This window comes from Pterocles gutturalis, unplaced genomic scaffold (assembly GCF_000699245.1).
Source record: "Pterocles gutturalis isolate BGI_N339 unplaced genomic scaffold, ASM69924v1 scaffold434, whole genome shotgun sequence".
Classification (NCBI taxonomy): Eukaryota; Metazoa; Chordata; class Aves; order Pterocliformes; family Pteroclidae; genus Pterocles; species Pterocles gutturalis.
This window is the reverse complement of record NW_010132840.1, coordinates 63,164-71,168: the sequence shown is the minus strand read 5'-3', so window position 1 is coordinate 71,168 and position 8,005 is coordinate 63,164.

Here is an 8,005-nt window from a genome sequence, read left to right as displayed (position 1 = left end):
CACAGTTCCTTTGGAAGTCAACAGGAATGAGTGCTGCAGAATGGCTGTGCATTGGACTCTGTCTACTATGATATATGATTTTGTCTCCAGAGGAAATGAAGTTCTGTATTTTTCATTAAGAATACGGTGATACTATGCTCCTTCAGTTGCAGGAGGGATCAGGTGTACAGCAGAGCAGGTGCAGTGTATGTAAGGACCGCCACTTCCCCCTACAGAGGAATGCAGGTCTATAAACAGCTACAGAGGAGGTTTGCTCAGCCAGAGGGTTTAAGTGAAGGGAAGGCTTTTTGTGTGTCACAAGCTCCCAGGGATTTCAGTGCTGTTAGGTTTGCTATGAACAAGTTTTTTTAGTAATTCTAGGATGTGTTTTTGTGCTGAGTCCTATTTTCAAGTTTTCTTTAAACAACTCTAGTACTGAGTGCTGCTTTTAGCATTGGTCAGTACTGCCCTGCTCCTAGGGAGTTCAATCACGGGTAACACACCAAGTGACCTTAGAAGCTGCTTATGTGGGAACCTTGAGATATACCTGGAGGATGAATCCTTTAATTACTTTTAACTTTGTGGAAGGCTCAGACAATCTTCAGTTCTTTGAAATAGCATGCTGGATCTTATGGACGATGCGTGAAAGCCAAGCACTTGTTTTCTCTGTGTGGAGATCCAGCATCTGGGAGCAGTTGCGGGAGTTCTGCGCCAGTAGGGTCGACTGTTCTGGCAACAGATAACACAAGGACATATTACAGCACCGGGGGGTCTAGGTATCTGTATATCTCCAGAAGAACTAGCCTGAGTGCATGTGTTGAGTTGTGTTACAGGTGTAAAATTTGTACTTAGCTGAAGAAGAGTTTAATAGTGTCTGTGGCATCTTGAGGGTTTTAAATGGCCATGTCTCCTCCATACCACTTTCTCCTCATGCTTGTCACCAATATTGAGAACAATCTCCAAGATTGCTGTTCTTGCAATTGAGGGAGTAAGGTTTGCAAAGAGAGGTTATATTTTACTTGACTAACTGATACAAGTTGGGGAGGGGGTTGAGGTGAGCATCTGGGCATGCAGTCTTTCTTCCCAATAGTAATTTTAAGAAGGAACCTAGTAGGTTGCTCATTGAAGGTTAAATTTGAGCTGTGTAGGTATTTAAGCTAAAATATCACTGGGTGAATGGAATGGTAGTGAAGATGATGGATAGCTGGACCTTCTTGATAACTCTGCGTTCTTAGTGATACAGAGTAAATCTTGAGTTTGTCAAGCTTGGGTTTGACTCGCTCAAGAGCTGAAGTGTCTGTTGCACATTCTGGATAATGTTCCATGAGGTGAATACTGGTTTTTGCTTTTAAGAGGTTTTTGTGCAATACTGTCCACAATGGAGAAAGCAAAGGCTGGAAGCCTGTATGGTAAATGTACTTAATGAAATAACGTGCATGGTTCTAACATTAGATCTTAAAATGATAGTCCCTGGGAGGCTGGCATAAGTTAAAAACTAGTCTAGGGAGTATTTATTGTTTAAAACAAAAAACATCTCAGAATAGTTTGATCATTTCTGCTGCTAAATGGCTTTTGATAAGCCATCTGTTAATGCTTTGTAAATAGAGATAAATTTGAGCCTAGAGCATAAGATAGCTGTGAAACTTATCCCCCCACCCCTACTTCGCCACCTTTTTAAAAGGGTGATTAACTTGAAAATGACACCATTTATTTAAAATGTTGTTTCTGTTAGGTATATCTTTAGATAATTGTCACAAGAAGATCAGAGGGAACAGGCTTTAGCTTGTATGTGAAACAACTGTTTGCACAGTCAGCTTGCTTATAAAACTTCTTTATGCCAAAATAGGGAAGAGAGAAAATTTATAATAAGAAACTGTTTGCAAAACCCTAGCTGTTAGCAGCATGGAAAAGAGATATTGTAATATACCTGGAACGATTTGATTTGATTTTTAAAATTATCTACTTCTCATCCTGACTATCTACTGTTAAAAATTGCCAGCTGTGGTTACTCAGGACACGTACTTAAGCTTAAACAATGTTAAATTGATTCAGCTAATCGGGAGCTGCGAATGTAAGCAAAGTTAAGTTACTGATTTAATTGTGCACTTGCAGAAGAAGAAACAAGTTTGTTTTGTGCAGTGGTTCTGTACGCTTCCCTCCTTGGGAGGGGGAATCGCTAGGTTAGCTTCAGTGTGAATTACTGTACGTTAGGGACAGCAGGTTCTTAAAGCACATTCTTAGTGTTAAAAATGTGCTGTTTCTTCTTTGAATCAGCAGTAAGTAAATGTTTAATAGAATATTGTGTCTATTAAAGTATATTATGGAAGTATAGAGTGGTTTTAGATGGATGTGGTTCTTGGCGCCTGTCCTACAAGTCTCTCTATGTCAGGCTGACACTTTTTCTATATAGTCATGCTAATTTTATGTATAGACCGGCACTGCAACAAGACCTTGTCATGGGGATGGTAAAAATATAGTCTCTGTGCTGAAGATTTTTGCTTCACTCAGTCATCAGGAGCTGCTGAAGCAAGAGCTGAGCCCTGTCTTCATGATGTAAGCTCAATGGAGCATTTTTGTTCCAAAAATGCATGGCAGCATTTCACAGAAAAGTTAAGGCTTAAGAACACTTTCTGCGGCTAAACTGTAGCTGAGCAGTAGCACAAAGCCTTTGGGGTTTTTGGTGAGTATAGTGATATTACAGTTGTGTCTGGTAGCCTGTGGCTGTTTTGCCAGCTGTTGTACAGGTCCAGCAAGAGCAGTCTCTGGCCTGATGAGCTTGCTGCCTAAATAACTAGGGTAAACAGGGTCTGGGAGAGTCAGAGAGATGTCAGCCAAGCTGCCCTCTGTGCAGCAGGTCAGTGTCGGAGCCAGGAATAGCAGCATGCTTTAAGGCCTCATCCAGTGCCTGCCTACTGGACCACCTTGGACTGGAGAAATCAGAGAGGCAAAGAGCTCATTGCAAGGTGGTTCTTTATTTAAAACATGGAAGAAAGGAATAAAGTTGCAGCTGGGCTAAACATATTTCCTCTTTGTTACAAAGGAATTTTAGAGGGCAAGTTAAAAGTTGCAACCTAAATAGCTTGACAGTGTGCTCTTTGTAATATATTAATAGCTGTTGTCAAAACATAGAAATGTTCTGCTGCATCTTTTGTCTCTCCCTGTCTCCTGTTCATCCTTGCGTACTACGATCACGGTATATTCTCAGGTTCAGAGAAACAGATTCATTAATGGATGAATTTATCATCTCTGAGTATTTAAGGACTTGTGTAAGCATTTCTGTGAGTTAATAAAAGCTGTGTTTTCTCCAGATCTTGGAAAAATATATACACCTGCAGGAGCAGGAAATGGCTAATCTATGCAAGTCAAATCCAAATGCAAACTGCAGCAATCATAGGAGACCTCTGCCTTCAGTATTGGAGGGGGAGGGAGTGTGAATGCCTGTAAAGCTGCTTCAGTTTCCTTCATCTTTAAAAACTTGTTTTATCAAAGTTTCATTACTTTAAGTCAGAAATGAAGTAGGCAATGAGCTGGTGCAGATTATGCAGAGGAAAATACTCTGGGGAGGATATTGCAATAACAGCAAAAGCCTGGAAGAGGGCACACAGCTATTGCTTTGTGCTGGAAAAGTCGGTGGTTTTTAGAAACTCTATTAGATTTGTTCTTATTCTGTCTTGAACTGTTAGTTCTGGGCAGGACAGATCTGCCAGGACAGCTCCACAGTATCAAAACTGCTTCTTGTTCTGGGAATCTGAAATTGTAAGAGGTTTTTTCAGGCCTGCCTACCTCTTATTGAGTTCAAAGTGGAAGAAGAACTTTATCTAGTTCAAGGCTTAGAAAATATATGGTGTACTTGTTGCTATTATCCCTGTAACCTGCATAAGTAACCCAGATATGGGTTATTTCACTCTTATCGCCAACAGCCTACTCTTTCCAATCAATATACATGACAACTATTGAGCAGCTGCTGGTTTTCTCAGCTCTTCCCAGGGCTGTGTATTTTTCAAGCAGCCCAAATTTCATCTCCAAAAAGTCTGCCTGAGTCCCTGAGAGAGCCAAAATCCTGCCTGGAGTTTCTAGCCATGATCCCGTGGTGATCACTTGTAAAGGAGAGGGCATCTGATGGGAGAGTGGTCTGGCTCAGTCTTGGTGATTATGGGTTTTTTGGGAAGCTATGTGAAGGTGTGTGTCTTTGCTGTGTGTCCAGAAGCTTGCCTGCAGCTCTGGTTCTTATTGGAGTCTCTGGCTTCTTCATGAAGGTGAATTGTTCTCAAGAGCTGTGAGGTGGAGCAGTAAACCTGCACAGCCTGGTAATGTCTGACTGAAATAGCCCAGACTCACCAAAGGAGGCAAGGAACAGCGAGAGAACAGTCTGCAGGCCTCTCTTCAATCTCGAAGTTATTTAAACCCATGTCAAATAGGAAGGGGGAGAGTACAGAGGACAGACTGAACCTGGCAGTAAGCTAAATACGGGTCATGTGCTGAAGGAATTCAGGTGGAATTTTTGTCCTGGAAGAGACATTTTGAAAGCCATCTGACTTGTTGAGGACAGCAACAGGAGCTTCTGACATAAATAGCTTTTCCCTCTTGGCTGCCTGTTGGTGGCCCATGACTTGTGACTGCACTGAGACCCTTCCACGCAACAGGTGTGTCCTGATTACACAAATAAGCACAGTTGGTCCCGGTGTTAGCCATCCCTGCCACAGGGCCAAGGTTGAAAGTGGGGCTTAGCCACGGTGACCTATTTGTTCCTTTGTATGACCCTTCCAGTCAGGCCTGGGGCAGGCTGGTGACAGCTTCTGTGCAGATAGCAGATTTTGTCTACAGAAAAAATTTGTTCTCAGCAGGTCTCTGCGGACTTGCATTTCCAGATAAGCTCTTCAGCACTTAATGTGTAGCAAAATGTGAAGGACTTTGGTGGGTTAGGATGCCCCGTGCAGCTGGGAAAATATACAGTATGACGTGTTGGTGTTATCTTCTGTAACATGGCATGTGTTGTTGCAGGCACCATTGTTTTGGCACATGGTGAAATTGTAGACAGCCAGTAGGAATCTCCCCGGGATGCAATAAAGCACAGAAGCTATTGCAGAAATACCGTCTCTGGTGGCAAAGGACTTTGGCTGGAGAGTGGATCATCTAAGGCAAAAACTGTTGGAGGTGAAGCTTTAGGAGAAGATGTGCTTAGTCTCTGGCTGAGTGATTCTTTCGTTGCTTTCTTTTGGGGCCCAGGCCATAGTGGCTGAGGTCACCTGGGTCAGTGGTGCTGTGGGGGGATAGTCCCAGTCTCACTTCAGCAGCTGGGAAGTGGGCTCCAGAAGGAATATTACATTTCTTTTGGTAACTCTGCCAAGAAAGAGAGGAAATCCATAATTTGAGAAAAATACTAACTTTTTTTTTGTAAGGTGGGGTGAGGTAGAAAGGGGGAAATGAAAAATCCTTTATAATGGGTTGGTTGGGATGGCCTTTATCCTGGAAATCTCTTAGGCTCTGAGGAACATTCAGCTTCTCTTTCTTGGTGTAACGAAGTCTTTGTAAAGGGAGCTTCTATCGGGAGTGCATACAACTGGAAACGTGCATTGGCTCGGGTCGTGCATTGCACCGCATGGTTTGGGATCCTGACAGAGTGCTTTCTGGATTAATTAGCTAATAACAAAGATAGCCTTGCATGTTCTGGATCATGTAACTTTATCAGCTGTTGATAATTGTGACACCTGAGTATAGGTGCTAAAGTGATGGACTCTGATGGGCTTTAAGAACTTTTTGCTTGCATTTCATTGACTTTTCACATTCAGTGCTCACTGGTTCCTTCATCCTGTGTTTCCTGTCATCCTTCTAGGATGCTGGGCTGTACTTCAGTTGCTTTCTGATCCAAGGCTGTGTAGGTTCTGGTAAAAATAGCTGTGCTTCCTCAGTGCGTCAGCCTTCAGCAGTCTTGAAGCTCACTGTTGAGTGGTTTCTCTGAGAATATGGATGCCAAGATCTTGATTTCACAGAGCACTTAAGCATGTACTGAATTTTAAGCATATGGCTTAGTATTTTTGCTGGATTGCATACTAAGAAAGGTCAAGGTATTCATCGGCTGGTGGACAGTGGTCCCTTCATGCCATTTTACACAGCATTTGTCATCTTAAGGTGGTTTAGTCTTCTGAATCTTTGGATATTCAATCAAGTTGCTTAAGTGAGAGGTACTTTTAAGTCAGCCACTCAGTTTAGATGTGTGATGTCTGTTGGTTGTCTCAGGTCATCATGGAACAATTAAAGATTTGCACGTATAGAAAGTTTGTTGATCGTGATTGAAGCAAAGTGGTCTTTGTAGGGGAGAAAAGGATTTTTTTTAATCAAATGATTAAGTTGATACAGTGATGCCCTTTTTAACTTTCTAAGATTTGAGAACTGCTCTCATGCATTGCAGTAATGTTCGTCACCTTTTTTTGATGTATTCTGGGAGTTTCTCTGGGGGGGTGCTATTGAGGAAGCAAATCAAATGATCAAATTATATCTCAGCACTTGATTCCATCACTAGACCTGATTTAACTTCTCTTCTGGTATAGGGGATCAAATGGCTCTGACCAACACTTGAAAATCATTGCAGTTCAGTCTCTGCTGCCCTGGTATTGGCAAAGGGGAGGGATTTATCAGTCCAATTTCTGCATCCCGTTTCTCATGGCCTTCATATGTTTTTGTCTCTATTTTAAATAAATAAAATGTCTGGGAAATAAAAGGTGGATGCTTCTAAGACATATTTAAATTACCTGTATCCAGACTTGCCATATGGAGGAGGCAAGCTAGATGAATACTATATCTATTAACAGTAAAACAAACAAAAAGACAAACAAAACCCCAAAACCCCACCAGACCTCCCTCATATAGTCCTGCTTCCCCAACCCTCACCTCTTCCAGACAGGAACTGTTGATTTGTGTGAAAGAACGAGGTGTCTGCTACAGGAGTAACTGCATTAGTGAACTGGTAGTGTGGGCCAAGCCAACGTGTGACTTTCTTCTGAAATTCCTCTTTTAGCAGGAGAAGGATCAAGGCCTGTCCTCCAACTAGAAAAGTGACCAGCAGTGTAAGATGGAGGCTGCTTTTTTGACCTTGGATTCACCTTTTTTGGAGCCTTGGAAATTACATCTAGTCTTAGTAGGGTTTGTGTGTTGAGCTCAGGATGTCTGGTTGGGCCAGTATGTATTGGGAGGGGGTTGTGGCGTGGGTGCATTTTCCATCACTGTGCAAGCTGGTGACTTAAAATCTGTACGTGGGGAGAACTTAACTGAGGGTTGAGTGTGGGGAGGAGAAGTGTTTTGGAGTAATGAATGGAATTGGATGTAGGCGGAGAGCCTGAACTCTGTCTGGGAGAGTAATAAGCAATGAGGAGGCTGCTGGACCTGACCTGACTTTTCAGTGCTGTGCATTCCTCATCTCAGACGCTTTCTGGCCTCACAAGCTCCTGCAAGTGCTCTCTTTAAAAAAAGGAATTCCTCTTCTTGCAGCCTAGGCTAACTCTATAGCTTTATTTTTTTTTTTTAAAGGGTTAGGAGAAATAAAGAGCTCATAGCTTCCTAAATTAAGTTTTATTTCGTCTGGCTCTACTGATCATAAACTTGTAGTTGCAAAGCTTTCTAGGGGATGGAAAGCTTTTCTGTGTGTGGTTTCTGTTTTTGTTTAAAATGGGTCACATGCCCAGGAATGCAGTCAAATTATAATGGTGACTAAGTGCTGGAAAGCATAGAAAAGGGGAGGGAAGGGTGAGCAGAAAAAAAGGAGCCTGAGGCTATGGAAGAAGGCTGGGAAAATGAGAATCTGGCCAGGCCCCAGGGCTAGGTTAGAGATTCTTACACCCATTAACAACCACAGGAGATGTTTATTTACAGGGAGCTAATCTTTGTTTTAAAAATGTCAGAGTACCCAAAAATCCCACTTTTGGAAGGGGGTTAGGGGCACAGTAGGGATGGGAGGAGCGAACTGGTTCTGATGGGGCACCAGTCCTCATCTCTCAAGGATCTTCCCTTTATTCTATGTATCTGGGAACAT